At 42.9% G+C, this 16,394-nt stretch overlaps 1 protein-coding gene across 6 annotated transcripts in view; it reads left to right on the forward strand.

Moving 5' to 3' along the window:
* SH3GL3 (SH3 domain containing GRB2 like 3, endophilin A3) overlaps positions 1 to 16,394 on the forward strand; it is a 199,379-nt gene that overhangs the window by 42,196 nt on the left and 140,789 nt on the right. For 2 of the 6 annotated variants that reach the window (XM_030930694.1, XM_030930697.1), the window contains exon 2: positions 1,234 to 1,384. The exons of the other annotated variants lie outside the window; for them this stretch is intronic. The gene's annotated coding sequence lies outside the window, so the exon portion shown is untranslated. The remainder of the gene's footprint in view (positions 1 to 1,233; positions 1,385 to 16,394) is intronic. 6 annotated transcript variants of the gene reach the window in all.

A 16,394-nucleotide genomic window follows, 5' to 3' on the forward strand; every position in this document is an offset into this window, starting at 1 on the left:
TTCCAGGATCTTTACTGCTTCCTTTGATGGGGGTGAGGACTCTCCCTAACCACCCCACCTCCTGCGGGAACTGTTACCCCATCCATAGCCAGCATTTGATAGCCCAAGGGCAAGTTTATGTTTGCAAATGACATTATTCCTTTATAACTAAAAACATAAAGATCCTTTAGTATTTAATAGTCCAGTGTCCCTAGGGCACAATACTTTTGGATTTCAGCCTGCTTCTGCTGTGTGACCTTGGGAAAGTCACTAACCCCTCTGGGCCTCTATCTCTAAAATGAAGAGGCTGAACCTTTCCAGGTGAATGCAGGTGGGGAAGTTAGGCCTATTTAGGGAATAGAGAACAGCCTGTGGGACAGGTTTGTGCCTATTGTTGGTGCAGTTTAGTAGGAATTGTCAGAAGCTGAAAGATGACAGATAGATGATAGATGATAGATGGTTGATAGATAGATAGATGGATAAAAGGGACCAAATACTGTCTCTGTGGCCTGGGCATTTTTGCCAGGCAGGGGGAATCGCATCGTTGGTGACAGAGTTGTATGGCCCACAGAGGTCAGCTAAGAGATAGGGAGGAGGTTGACGACCTTGTGTAACCGACCTCAGGGGGATGGATGAGGTTGGGGCCCCTTAGGGCTGCGCTTGGCGTTTGGACTCCCCTTCTCTGTGGGTCTAAACTGGCTTCCTTCTGCTGTGGGATTGTGTTAACACTGCCCCTTTAGTGATTTTGCATTTTTTTGTTTTGTTTTGTTTTGTTTTCTGCTGACCCTCATTAGCAGAGGTTTTGCTCTTACACACTGCATTGTCCCAGTGACTTCTTATATGCCAGTCACTGGTGGGTAAATGCCAGAGGGACACTGAGGACTCATCAGGAGGGCTCAGCCTCCTCTCAGAGAGGAAGCCAAGGTGGCCAGATTACAATTTGTTTTTTTCTGGTAAATGTCATGGGTAGGAAATGTTATTTGTGAGTCTCAAATATCCACCAAGGGCAAAGGGTGCCCTGAAGACAAACAGGAATTGAGTGCTCATTTCCTTGGCCCTGAAGTGATGCGTTGCCTCTGTGATGTCACAGTTGGCCCCCTACAACCTAGTTCAGCCTAGCACAGTATATGACGGTGGTCACCGGCTTTTTACCCGGGCAGGATAGCACCTGCACATCAGGGAAAACACACCAAGCTCTCACAAGGACATTATCATCCTTTGGAATTTGTTTACTTTTAGTTACATACTGGTCAGGAGCTTTTAAGTGAATAAGACCATTTTCCCAATGAGCAGTGTCATAGACATTGAGGACTCTCTTAAATCAGAAGATGAATGAATGGATTGAATCTTTGCTGGGATAATATGCAAACCAGCTAATATGTGCCTTACCTGGACTTCCCAACAGGTAATAAATGGGAAAATGTTAAAGGGGAGTAGTTGGGGAAGAACAATGAACTTGGAAAAGCCATTCTCATCAGCACAGAAGCACTGAAAGAAGGTGTAGATCTTCATGGTGAAAAGTGGGAAGCCCTATATTAGCAAGGAGTGATGATTGACAAAGACCTAATGTCTAATGTCTAATATGTGCTGGGGACAGTTGGAGAAGCCTGTGGGTACAGAGAAAAGTAAGACATTACAAGTCCTTATGTATGGTTTGGAGACAGAGTCCCTAAGCTCACCTGGTCAGTAAGTGTCTCTTGAATGAGTGAATTGGACAGTGTGGACTCCCTCCTGCAAAAAGCTTGATTGGAGGCAAGTGGAAAGGACCTTGGAAAATTAACCAAAATATAATGAAGCTCCTTCCTAAATACCGATGGCTAAAGAACTTCAACTCGTCAGTTTTGTATGAAACACTTCATTGGACCGAATTGTCCTCTGAATTTAATGTTAGCATTCCTTCAAGAGTCTTGGCTTTCTTTTTTTGCCTGCACAGTCTGCATTACAGTGCAGTAAGGCAGACTTTTCTTGTGAAATGGTATAGATAAGATTTAGAGGATCTGAACACCTCTCTGCTTTGGAATTCGTGGTAGCTAAAGTGTAAATAGATTCACACACCTGACATTCAAAGTCAGAAATTCACGTGGTCTTGCACTGTTCTGGTGTACAAGTTGGTTTCAGAAGGGGCTTGGTGTTTGAAAGGTGCTGTAAGGAGTGGAAGAATCAATGCCATCTTCAGATGTTTGTTCCAAGTCACAAGCAAACCCTGCTTGAAATCTGCTGGCAAGGCCTTTGAGTGACACAGAGCCTAACTTGTTCACTTCACGTTTGTCCAGTTTCCATGGCATGTGGAAGAAGTTGATCAGCTTGGGAATATGCTGAATCAAACCACATAACCAACCAATGAGAGGGGGCTCAAGCTTCTTTCAAGCCGGGCAAACCTTTAGTTGTTAGAAGCCCACACTTCCTATGTAGTGGTTTAGGAAGGACACAGACTTACCTGTAGGTTTCTTGCCAAAAAATAGAATTGTGATCTGATCAATCTTCCAACTATTTAATTTATAGAAAGTATGGGCCAGCACAGTGGCTCATGCCTCTAATCCCAGCACTTTGGGAGGCCTAGGCTGGCAGGTCACGAGGTCAGGAGATCGAGACCATCCTGGCCAAGACGGTGAAACCCCTGTCTCTACTAAAAATACAAATATTAGCCGAGTGTGGTGGCACGCACCTGTAATCCCAGCTACTCAGGAGGCTGAGGCAGGAGACTGCTTGAACCTGGGAATCGGAGGTTGCAGTGAGCCAAGATCGCCACTGCACTCCAGCCTGATGACACAGCAAGACTCCCTCTCAAAAAAAAAAAAAAAAGAAATTATGGAAGATAGGGGTTCATATCAAACAACACTATGGGAATGAAATCCACTGGATTCAGAATGTGGAAATTCTAAAAGAGGCCACATTTCTTCAGTAAATACATGGGGAAAAAAAAGACGGGGGGGAAGTGGTGTTAATGAAAGAAACTTTGAAGGGACTGTGGCAGATGCAATTGATGTTCTGCCTACCTTCACTCCACTTCTACCTCTATAGCTTGCTGGAGGCTGTGTGCCAGGAACACCTGTGACCCTTTCCCCAAGGGCATTTATTCTGTCCCCAAGATTATACATGGTAAGCGGAGCAGAGTGCCCGAGAATTAATGACCTAGAGAGTTAATGTCTCTGGAAGCAGTGCTCGGCCAAAGATGGATGGAGAGCTGGTGGACAAATACCCCAGCTTCCTTCCCTCTACCCCCAGGGTTGGGAAAACTCTCAGTGATGCCCCACACTGTTTTCCAGAGTTGCCCAGAGAGACTGAGCTTCATTTGCCCCCAGCGGTAATGCACCCTTTGTTGGTGCTCCTCCCACTGTCTCATTTTCTGGTTCCCCTACCAGTTTCACTGGGGTCACCTCCCAAATAAACCATTTGCACTGAAATCATTGCCCCAGGGTCTGTTTCTAGGGGAAACCAAAGTGGGACAGGGACAAATCAATCCAGTGCAACAAGTGAACCTTATTTTCATCTGGATTCAAACAACCTATCTGTCAAAAGGCATTTATGAGTTTAATATGGAAACATGATCATAGATGGGATATTAGATGATTTTAAAGAATTGTTCTTTAATTTCTTTAGGTTTGATTGTTGGTTCTTGGTTATTTTTTTAAAAAAAGAGTGCTTATCCGCTAGAGATCCATGTTGCAGTATTTACAAATGAAATGATAACGATGTCCGTGATTTGCTTTAAAATAATCCGGTGGTGGTGGTGGTGGAGGGGCACCAGGGAGGAGATCCAGGGGATATAAGGGAGGCAAAATTTTAATAACTGTTGAAGCTGAGTGATGGCAACATGGCGGTTCATTACATAGGTTTTGTGGTATATTTAAAATCTTTCATAGTAAAATGTTAAACAAAGAAAGCACATGTGCACCTTTCTGGTCTCCCTCCTCTGAGGCAAGATTAAATGATCCTCTTTCCAGCCATGTCACTGTGACACACCAGCTCTGTCTTGGGGGATCCGTGGCTCAGCAAGTGAGTCCTTAGTGTCTTAGTTCATGGCCCTCCTCCATGCTGGTGGCCTTCACCTCCTCCATTGCATCCACCCGTCCCATAGCCAGACTGGAGCTCTGGCATCACCCAGACCTGCTTTAACCTGAGTTCTTAAATTCCATCCTGTGAGCTCCTGCCCTGAGCGATTCCTCTGGTTCTGTTGCAGCAACTTTCCAATTTGTAACCCCCCATGTAATCATAACCCATGTGGTCTTGACCAGAACTGCTGGGCGGCAGGGAGGGTAAGCCTGGCGACCAGAGGTCAGTCCAGGTTGTGGGGCTTCTCCTGTAAAGAGTCTTCAGCAATTCTAGTGGGATATCCAAGAGGATGTTGTGACTTTGGCCTTGGCCAAACACCAGGGGTATTATAATGGGGGTAAGCCACTGGGAGAGGAAGTGCCACCATGGCTCTAAGAGGAAGAATAGAAACTTCAATCAGGAGGGATCCAATAGGGGAAGAGTTCAGTTCTCAGGGAGAGAGGATTGGAGAAGGCTTGAGTTGTTGTTAGGACATTAGCCAGATGGCCAGGACTTTTCCAGAGGGAAGCTGGGATATAATCAGGAAACTAGGGCAGAAGCCTAATTCTGCATACTGGATGCATGGGCCAGGTTTGGGTGGCAGGAGGAATGGCAGAGCTCAGCCACTGGAGGGAATGAGCTTGTGCCCACGGGGCTACTTTCTCATGGGCTCGGTCACTGGAACAGGTTGAGTGAGGGTGACCATGGAGAACCTGCAGCCTGAAGATCTTTTATATTTGGCTTATTTATTGAGAGGTCTCAGCTCTGCACATACATAGGAATTGGTTTTATTTTTGCTATATCACTGCTTTCCACTGTGCTGAAGCAAATTCTTCTCTGCTTCTGTGGAGTAGGACTCTTGAGAATCCTTTGACCGGAGCCATGTATTTCCTGCCATGTTTAAGTTTTAAAACCTTTTTATTTCTGTATGACTTAGCCCCCTTTTTTTTTTTTTTTTTTTTTTTTTGAGGTGAGTCTTTCTCTCTTTCTCTGTCACCCAGGCTGGAGTGCAATGGTGCCATCTTGGCTCACTGTAACCTCTGACTCCCGGGTTCAAGTGATTCTCCTGCCTCAGTCTCCTAAGTACCTGGGACAACAGGCCCATGCCACCGTGTCTGGCTAATTTTTGTACTTTTAGTAGAGACGAGGTTTCGCCATGTTGGCCAGGCTGGTCTCAAACTCCTGGCCTCAAGTGACTCGCCTGCCTCAGCCTCCCAAAGTGCAGGGATTACAGATGTGACCCACCACACTTGGCCCCTTTTTGTTTTGAAAACATCAATTTCTACCCTGATTGACAGTTTGTCCTCAGCAGCATGGGCAGAGATGGGATCCTGGCTGCTGGTAGCGGAAGAGGGTGCTGTGGTCAGGTTCTGTGCACCTCCTCCCTCTCCCTTTTCCAGATGCTCCTTCCCTTGGTGCTGGGCACAGGAAGGACAGCTGGAGAGGCTTAGTTCTATGTGTCTCCCACCTGCGGAGGGTGTGTTGGGGTTCCTAGTCTTGCTCTGGTCCCCCCAGTTCTGTCTGATGCTGGTGTGGCATCTGTGTCTTCCTGTGGTCCCATCTGTGGCATATAATCCCACCCTCTTTTCCTGGTGCTGTTTCCCTTACCCTTGAAGTTGTCTGGACAGGCCATGGCTCCTCTCCTGCTGCTCTCCCAACCTGTACCTTCTTGTTGACTCAGGGAAACCATGGGAGTCTTCTTTCATACCCTCTGAGGGCCATAGAGAATGGTATTCTTTCCCTGAAGGCAACTCTAGTCTTTTCAAGTGGTTTTCTTGGAGTCCCTCTGAATTGGCTTTGAGAAAGGGAAAGCATCCTTATCAGTTTCCTGTGAGAATGTGAGGGAATAAGAAAAGTAGCCAATAGCCCAGGTGTGGTGGCTCATGCCTGTAATCTCAGCACTTTGGGAGGCTGAGGTGGGCAGATCACTTGAGGTCAGGAATTCACGACCAGGCTGGCCAAAATGGTAAAACCCCGTCTCTTCTAAAAATACAAAGAAGTTAGCTGGGCATGGTGGTGCACACCTGAATTCGTAAGTACTTGGGAGGCTGAGGCAGAATCGCTTGAACCCAGGGGGTGGACAGTGAACCAAGATCACGCCACTGCACTCCAGCCTGGGTGACAGACTGAGACTTGGTCTCAAAAAAAAAAAAAAAAGTGTTGTGTTAGACATATTTTTCCATGTTAAGATTGTCTTTCTGTATTTAGGAATGGACTTTCTTTATGATGGACTCCACTCTGAGATGTAAAATTTGTACATCAAAGGATTTCAACAATTCTAAGTACAAATTTTTATATGTGTGTGTGTTTGTGTGTGTGTGTATGTGTAGTATAGTTTTAATTGCTCCCATGATATATAGTCATTAGAGAAAAGCCTTGTTAAAAAAAAAAAAAGGGAGCGGGGAGAAGAAAGGAGGCAAAGAAACATGGATATGGATTTGTGTCTTCCATTTACCTTGAATTGAATTTAATGTCATTTGAAAACCCATTGGCCAGGTGCAGTAGCTCATGCTTGTAATCCCAGCACTTTGGGAGACCGGGGCAGGCAGATCACTTGAGGCCAGGAATTGGAGACCAGCCTGGCCAACATTGCAAAACCCCGTCTCTACTAAAAATACAAAAATTAGCTGGGCGTGGTGGTGCGTGTGCCTGTAGTCTCAGCTACTCGGGATGCTGAGGTGGGAGAATTGCTTGAACCCAGGAAGTGGAGGTTGCAATGAGCTGAGATTGTGCCACTGCACTCCAACCTGGGCAACAGAGTGAGATTATGTCTCAAAAAAAAAAAAGAAAGAAAGAAAAAGAAAAATAGCTAATATTTACATAGTGCAGTTCTAAGAATGTTAAATATTTTAATTGGTTTAATCTTTGTGATAACCATTTCGAGTAGACATTATCCTCATTTTATAAATGAGGAATCCGAGGACCAGAGTGGATGTATATATATAGCCCTACATCACATGGTTTATAAGTTGGCAGATCTGGGACTTGAACCTTGTCTTTCTGGCTTAGGTGTTACATGTCACTCTTGTCACACTGAAGGGTCCTTCTTTTCCTCTCTTTATGTTGATTTCCTCTCTTATATTGATTGAGTGGGAGGCAGGGGACCAGTTTTGACACCTCTTGGAAAGTTGTGCTGTAGTAGCTGGCATCATGGCTAGAAACTTGTCGGTGACTCTGACTGTGGACTATTGTGAGCTTTCAGTCATTAGCTTCGGACCTTAACTGTGATTCCAGGTCAGGAGGAAAGTTCCACTCAACTTGCTATTTTGTCCTGTAGCTCAGCAGTGTTGACAGGCCTGGCCCTTTTTCTGAAGCTCTTTTCCCCAAGTTGGATATCTTAGGACTTCTCTTCCTTTCCTGCCTGCCCAGATCCCATGCAGGGCAGCTTCCTTTCTCACAGACCACTGCAAACTGCTCCCGTCACTATCTTTCCTGTGTCTTTTGCCAACCTCAAGCCTTGGAGCCCTCTAACATCTGTCTTCTCTCCTATCCAGGGGCTGCCAGAAATTGCTGGAGAAAATCTTATAATTGTGCTAATGTTACATATTTATGGCTTCAGCTTCAAGATAAGTCATTAATCCTTTATTATGTTCTTGAATGGCTTCCTCTTCCACTCTTTGTCATGGCTCTTGAAGACCCATTACAGCCCCAAGACCCCATGGTATTAGTCCTACCTTCTTGCCCCCCCCATCCCCACCCCCACCCCCGTCTTCATGCTCTCCTTTACTGACACTTAACTTGAGGTTATCTACTGGGTCATCTAGAGCCTATTGTTCGAGGAATGCAGTCTTGCAAGCCTACTCTGGACCTGAGCAGCTGACCTCTTCTTCCACGCCCCCTTCTCGCTATCTCTTTTACCAATAAATACAGAGAGAACTTTGTAAAGCTCAGGGCCCTTGTCCACTAGAGGCAAGGTGCCCCCGACCCCTTCTTCCAAACATATTTTTTTGTCTCTTATCTTTATTCCCACATTCGAACTCCTTTGTTCAGTCCCCCAAGGTCCATGCAGGTTACAATTAAGCAAGTTTAAATCTTCTTGTTTAAATCTTCCCCTCGACTCTGTCTCCCCTTAGGCCTCCCGTGTCTCACTCTTTTCTTCATTGCTGGACTTTTAGAAAGCATATCTCTACCCACTGCTTTCACTTCCTGATCATGTATCACTGTCAACCAATGTAATCTACTGCCCCCTCCATCATACAATGGATCTACTTCAGTTAAGTTACCAACGTCGTCCTAAAAGATGAATCCAGCAGGCATTTGTGTCTTTATTTTTGGCAGCTCTGCTTTGTTGTGCATTTTGACCATCTCCTTCTGGAAACGTCTTCTACTGTGATTCCTACCACACCACTGCTGGTTAAACTCTTAACTCTCTGTTCACTATGTTTTATTTTCTGGCCTCTCTTTCTCTGTCCAACTTTTTAAAATCAGTGATCACAAGGAGTTTGCTATTGGTCATCTAGTCTTTTCACTTGGTTCATGTTTCGTGTGTGATACCATGACTCTCATGATAACCCATGTGATCACCTGTTCATAATTCCTGTCCTGACATTTCTCTTGAGCTTTAGGCAGCCTATCTGGACAGCTCTACTCGGACACCCCCACACACCTCAAATTAGTTTTCAAAAAATATATTTTTAAAATCCATCCAAACATTTTCATCACTCCAATTTACTAGAAACTATAAAACCAACCTTCATCTTTGGGCATAGCACTCTGGAGCTTATTACCTCCACTTCAATCCCGACTCCTCTCTTGATTAGGTGGGTGAGCTTGGGCAAGTAATCCACCTTCCATGTGTCTTAGTTTCTGGAAATTAAGCATATCTTCCTTGAAGGATGGACATGAAGATAAAATTAGATAATAAAGGCAAAGCTCTTGGCAAAGGGCTCAATATATAGTAACTTCCACCAAATGCCGTGTTTTGTTATTGTTGCCATTATTTTATTCACCATTCATTCAACACTTTTGAGTGTCCTCAGTGATTCATTTGGCATTGTGCTAGGGACATTACTCCACACCCTTATCTCTCTACGTTCTGTAGATTTTTACCTCTTAAGTGCTCTAAGATCTGTCAATCTCTCTCTGCACCACCATCACTCCTCAGGGTGGGGCCACATTACTTATCATCTACATTGCCACCTCTCCCACCTATTTTCTCTCCCACTCCAGGCCATCCCACTGTGGCCAGAGGGATCTTCCTAAAACAGGAATGATCACCCCCTGCTGAAAATCCTTCAGTGGCCCTTCAGTGTAAACTTGTACTGCTTCCCATTGGTTGTCAAGCCCTTGTGTCTGCTGGCCTAGCTCTAGCCATCTGAGCTACTTGGCAGTTTCCATACCATGCCCTGTTGGGTTATCCCTCTGGACCAGGCCCATGTTCTTCCTTCTGATGAAATAAGCTTCTCCTCTACCTCCCTCTATTGTCCTCCTGGTGTTTTGCTTTCTCCTCCTTTAAGATTCTGTTGAAGCATTACCTGCTGCTTTAGAAATTTTAGGAATTTTTACCCCTTTTTCCTTCCTTTTCCCTCACCTGCTCAGGGTGGGGGATGGGTTGCTTCATTCTCTGTGTTCTTACAGCATTTTATACATATCTTGCCTCTCATGATAAGGGTCTCTATCTTTCTTACCCCTAGGTTTTTTAATGTCTAAGGCCCAGAAAGGGAGATTTACGGTTAGCAGTATTTTATTAAATACTTAATTCTTTGAAGTCATAAATGTGAAACTGATTCTACATTAAACTTTAAAAAATAACTTACAAATCTTATAAATTCATTTGTAAGTCTGATATTTATGTTAAAATGAAAAGCACTTGTCTTTGAACAATGTTTAATTTATAAATTTAACCAATTAAATCCCTCAATTAATACTATTTATAAATTCTGTTAATTTCCCTTAAACATTTTAAAGGGTAGTCATACATGTAATCATATTTCAGTTAGTCATCCAGTTCTCACTAAGATCCAAATCCGATCAAAGAAACAAATGTCATTCACTAAATAAATGTTTACTGAGTGCCTAGCATGTGTGGTAACTGCTCCAGCCTTAGAGACTCAGTGATTAATAGTCAATGAAATGACCACTGAATGATAAATACCAAGAATCGTGCCAACTGTAAACCTGAGTAAATGATTATTAGTGTTTTAACTAGTGTCACTGCAACCTGAGTAAAGTATATAAAATTCTATCAGTACACAGGACTTTAGAACAAACACACAACAATTACACATTAGGGCCTGGCCACAGAATGAGATATGAATAAAATCCTGGAATATGACACTAGAACCCCAAAGCCTCGCAACTCCCTGATATTTAAAAGCTACATTATTTCAGGAAAAGGTACCAGTCTGCTGAAAAATGGACACATGACACGGGAGAAGATCGTCTGAAAGGGAGAGGGTTGGGAAGTCCTGTTAACTGCTAATGTGGCAGCTACTTGATTATAATGAGGGGCTGAACAAATGCCAGCTCAGATGGAATCATTCTGGAAGGTGCACCCATATTCTGAGTCCAGGCCCTAATCTCCAGTCAGTAACATGGAGCTTGACTTTATTGTGGTTCCCAATATGTTATAGAGTAACCACAGCTGGCCTGAGGTGGTCATTGTGCTGTCCTTGATTGGGCAAGTTACTTGGAAATTTGAGATAAGGAAATAAATCCCTGGTGTCAATGCTTCTGTATTGGATATAATGATAGTAATAAGGTATATTGATAGTAATAAGCTTTGCAGGCATTTTTAGGTGTATGTTTTGTTGCTGCCTCCTTTTGAGCTCCTCCTCCCTGACCACACTTTTGCTGGAGTTTACAGAGCAGGCTGGAGTTCATCGATGAAGCCCTGGACCAATGTGGCCTTCAGGCCCCACCTGCTGAGCCCTGTCAAGTGCCACATCTCTCTCCACCATTGGTCTTGGATGAAATGCCGCACCAGGGGCCTAGAACCTGGCTTCTCGAGTGGCTGTCCAAGGGCTGGAGGGTGAAACCCGGAAGTGTTGGGTCTCTGGCTCCTGTGGTGAATCTTAACCAATGGGAGAGGATAGGATGGCACTGGACAGATCAATTTCCCTTTCTTTCTCCCTTCCAGGGACTACTCTGAGGTACAGTTTCTTCTTGCAGCTCTTTCTAAGAAAGTCCTGTGTGCTGATAGACATACTTGCCTAGTGGCCTGGCTTGTTTTGAAGGTGGCTGGTGCAGTTACACCCTTTATCACACAATCCTTGGACTCTTTCTTGGCCTTGCTCTCTCTTTCCTCACTCTTACTGTTCTGGGCTAGTACCTCGCACATTAAGTTGTCATCACTTTAATCCTTGTCTCGGGCTCTGCTTTCTAGAAGACAGGGGCTAAGAAGGCCCTTTGAAAAGAGTTATAACCATGGATTTTGGAATATTTTTTCTTGTCCTCTGTGTATCCTTGAAACTTAGTACCTTTTGGAATTGGCTTATGCTGTTAATGACCTTTAGACCAGAAAATATTATAGTTTTAAACTGTTTTCACCTGAAGTTTTTAGTGTTCCAGAGTTATATGCTTCTCAGAAATAAGCAAGAACTCTGCAATTCTTTGAAGGCCAACAGCTTGTAACACTGTTTATAGCATAATTAACAACTTTATGACATTTATGAAAGTAAATGGATTAAATTTGTAATTATTGTCTGGAAAAACTGTATTTTTTGCATTTTATGAAACTTAAGTAACTCAAGTTATGCTATATTTCATACATAAACTGAACTTTAATTTTAGATTTGTGAAGTATTAATACATCATAAAAGTACTTTCTATGCTAATATTTTTTTCTCTTCCTGACTTATATATTTAAAAAGAATTAACTTTGCTAGTCATGATCCTGTTTAATATTCTTGGGAAGGTTAGAGGTGGAATTCAGAGTGAGATTATTAGCATCATAAGAGGAACAGACATTGAAAGGTCAGTTTATTCAATTTCATGTTTGGATGCAAGATCTCAGTTACTCATCCTACACATGAGAAAACGCATCTTGCATTTAAGACTTACTGGCTTCTGGCCAGGTGAGGTGGCTCGTGTCTGTAATCTCAGCACTTTTGGGAGGCCTAGATGGGCAGATCATCTGAGGTCAGGAGTTCGTGACCAGCCTGGCCAACGTGGTGAAACCCCGTTTCTATTAAAAATACAAAAATTAGCCAAGTGTAGAGGCCCATGCCTGTAACCCCAGCTACTTGGAGGCTGTGGCAGGAGAATCTCTTGAACCCGGGAAGCTGAGGTTGCAGTGAGCTGGCATCGCGCTACCGCACTCCTGCCTGGATGAGAGTGAGACTCTGTCTAAAAAAAAACAAACAACTTACTGGCTTCTTTTTAGACACAGTTTGCAGGAAAGGAAGGGAACCTAATAACTCATTAGAAAAATAGGTGTTTTATAAATAATGTTAATTGCAGCTATTTGACTAAGCTTTACTGTAGGAATAATATAAACTTAATCTGAAGAATAGTTTCAAGTTGTTGGAAGAAGTGGTATGTCTTTAGATCAAGTGACAACTATGTGTCTAAATTATAGCCTTTTACCAAGGATCTACTGACTTTTTAGGAATGCCCTTCACCTGGGTGGGATGCCTTCCCCTCATCAGTGTGTGGAAATGGACAGCAGATCAGCATCCTGGAGCCTAAGGGTTTGCTGAGTTGGTGATCACAATCAGCAGCACCTTCCTTGGGTGTCCCAGGGCAAGCGAGTAACCACTTGTTTGGTGTAATGGTGAGTGGAGGCACCCCACACACAGTAGGAAACAGGGGAGGCCGAGGCCTCCACACCCACGTGTGCATACTTCCTGGATTCAGCGTGTGTCTCCCAAATTACCCAGGAATAGGACTTAATGCCTTATATCTGTGACTTTTGGAGCACCCGGCTGTGCACATTTGGAGGTACCTTATATATGCCTGTGTGAATGAATAAATGGATGGATGTGAATAAATGAATGGGCCTGAGGTTTTTGTTTTGTTTTGTGGCAAAGTCTCAGTCTGTCACCCGGGTTGGAGTGCAGTGGTGCCATCATGGTTCACTGTAGCCTCGACCTTCTGGGGCTCAAGAGATCCTCCTCCCTCAGCCTCCCGAGTAGCTAGGAGTACAGGCATGCTCAACCTTGCCTGGCTAATTAAAAAATACATATATTTTGTTGAGAGGAGGTTTCACTATGTTGCCCAGTTTGGGGGCTCAGGGTTTTCTCATGGGTTTATTTGCTAATTGTATTTCTCCTGTTATGACTTGTTCATACCCTTGGCCTAGCCATCCTTTGGAGTATTAGTATTTTTCTTATGAATTTGGATCAGCTTCCCATATATTTATCAGAGGCTTATGTGACCAGAGACTTGAAAGCACCTAACTTCTATTTCCTTTAGGCTAAAGCAATGGTTCAGTATTCATTAATTGAGTGTTTGTAGTGACTTAATAGAACATAATTACTTTTTTTTTTTTTTTTTTTTTTTTTTGAGACGGAGTCTCGCTCTGTCTCCCAGGCTGGAGTGCAGTGGCCGGATCTCAGCTCACTGCAAGCTCCGCCTCCCGGGTTTACGCCATTCTCTCGCCTCAGCCTCCCGAGTAGCTGGGACTACAGGTGCCCGCCACATCGCCCGGCTAAGTTTTTGTATTTTTTTAGTAGAGACGGGGTTTCACCATGTTAGCCAGGATGGTCTCGATCTCCTGACCTCGTGATCCACCCGTCTCGGCCTCCTAAAGTGCTAGGATTACAGGCTTGAGCCACCGCGCCCGGCCACATAATTACTTTTAATAATGAAAATCCACTGTATTTCATACCCCTTGATTTTTCTGTTTGTTATTTTGGATTGTTTTTAAATTAATCATGTATTTCATACATCACTTATGTTCATTGATGAAACATTATACAATACAAAAAAAAGAAAAAAAACTTTATAAAATACAAAAAAACCCCAGCAAAACCATTATCCACATCTCATTACCCTATATTGTTACTCTTAATATTGGATATATACCCAATATTATTATATTTACATATGTTTATAGAAATGCAAAAATTAAATGTACTGGCTTCTAACCTGCATTTCTCACTTAATATATTGTGAAGATATTTCTATGAGAATATAGATCCACATCATAATTTTTAGAAGCTGTATAATGTGGAAAAACTACAATTTATTTAAAGTTTTCTAATTGTTGGATATTTAAGTTGTTACCAATTTTCACTAATAACAGTAAGTAAGATTTATTGAGTACTTGCTGTCTCAGATTATGAGTTTAAGATGTTTTTATGCATTATTTCACCTAAGCCTCAACAAACTTACGGGGTAGGTATTTTCTTCTCCCCCAGTTTTACAGATGAGGGGACTGAGGTACAAAATAATATACCTGCAGTGAAAAATAAGTATTGCAGCTGGGATTCCAGTCCTGGAAACCTGATTTCACGTTTGTGTTCCCAACTAGAACAAGTATAATTAGTGATTTCGTGCTACTGTCTTTGACAATTTCCTAGGGAAAAAAAGTAATCCTGAAATAAAGTTGCTGAGTCAGCATTGGATATTTTAAGGACTTTCGTTATGCATCGCCAAGTTACGTTCCAGAAAATTTCCCCCTCAAAGAGTGTAAGAAAAGGCGGATTTCCCCATGTCTTTATTAACACTAGGCTGAATATAATATTTTAAAATCACTATTTTAATTATTATTTCTTTAACTGTAAGATGAAATGTTACATTCTTATCCACCTTTTTTGTTATTTTATGAATCACTGTTTATTTCCATTGTGGTGTTTGTCTCTTACTGATTTCTAAGAACTCTTTACACATTTTACATATGATTGTTGAATTGCTGCAAATAATTTTCCTGTTAGTCATTTGAAATTTAAATAGGCTTTTCTGTTTACATTTTTATTGTGGAATCTGACATAGGTTTGGAACAGTGCATAGAATATAAATGTACAGTTTATCAAATAATTATGAAGTTAACAACTGTACAACCACCAATTCAAGCAACAGAATCTTGCCAGTTTCCCAGAAGTTCCCTGTGTGTTCCTTCCTGATACAATCTACACCCAACTTTCTAGAAGAAGTCACAATTGTGGTAGCCAACTTCACAGATGGCCCCCAGTGATTCTCTCCTTCTGGTCTTCATACCCACCCAGGATTGTTCCAAGGTGGGCCAGTGTGACCAACAGAATATGACAGAAACAGTGGGATGTTACATCCCAGATTGGGTTATAAAAGACTGTGGCTCCCATCTTGGGCTCGCTTACTCTCTTGCGGATGAATCACTCTGGGGGAAGCCAGTTGCCATGTCTTGACGACACTCAGGCAGCCCTGTGGAGAGGCCCCGGTATCCAGGAACTGAGGCCCTCCTTCCAAAAGCCCTTGGAGAACTGAGGCCTGCCAACAACCATGTTGGTGAGCTGGGAGGCAGATGCTCCGCCTTTCAGATGACTGCAGCACTGGCCCACAGCTTAACTTCAGGCTCATGAGAAATCCTGGGCCAGAATCACCCACCTAAGCTGCTTTTGGATTCCTGACTCTCAGAAACTGTGTGAGATAATAGCCATGTGAGCTGTTTTAAGCTGCTGAGTTTGGGGGTAATTTTTTAGCAGAGTAATAGACAACTAACATAACTATCCTGACTTTTATAATAATTTCCTTCTTTATAATTACAGTTTTACCACCAATATGTATGCATCTCTAAACAAGATAGTTTAATTTTGCCTGTTTTTACCCATTTTATACATGGGATCATACCGTATTTTAAAATTGGGTCTTATCTCGATATTAGGCATATCCATATAGTTGCATATAGCCAGAGCTCATTTTATTCGCAATCTAGAAATTCATTGTATAAATACACCGCTTACATATGTATCTGGTCTCCTGTTCATGGTCATTGGTATTGTCCTGGGTTTGAGACTATTATGAAAACTGCAGCAGCAAATATTATGGGCGTGTTTCTTGTTGCACATTCCACAGGCTTCTCTAAGTTGACCTTCTTGTGCACTCACTGGCTTTAGCCTTTAGACGCCTTTAGGACATTGGCGTCTTCACTTTGTCTTTAACTTTACTAGATAATGGCCAGACCTCATCAAATAATATGGGATTGTACTCCAATCTGCAGGACGTGAGAGTTCCCATTATTTTACATCCTTGCCAATCCGTGGTATTATTGGTCTTTCTGATTTTTGCCCATCTGGTGAGTATGTAAGTGATATCTCATTGGAATGTTAATTTTGCATTCCCTGGCAGTCACAAGGTTGTGCATTCTTTCATTTATTTATTGGCCAGTTGAATTTCCTTTTTTTGTTTGTTTTTTAAGAGATGGAGTCTCACTCTCTCACCCAGGCTGGGGTGCAGTGATGCGATGTCGGCTCACTGCAACCTCTCCCTCCTAAGTTCAAGCAATTCTCCCACCTCAGCCTCCC

Source organism: Rhinopithecus roxellana, chromosome 5 (genome assembly GCF_007565055.1).
Source record: "Rhinopithecus roxellana isolate Shanxi Qingling chromosome 5, ASM756505v1, whole genome shotgun sequence".
NCBI classification, from domain to species: Eukaryota; Metazoa; Chordata; class Mammalia; order Primates; family Cercopithecidae; genus Rhinopithecus; species Rhinopithecus roxellana.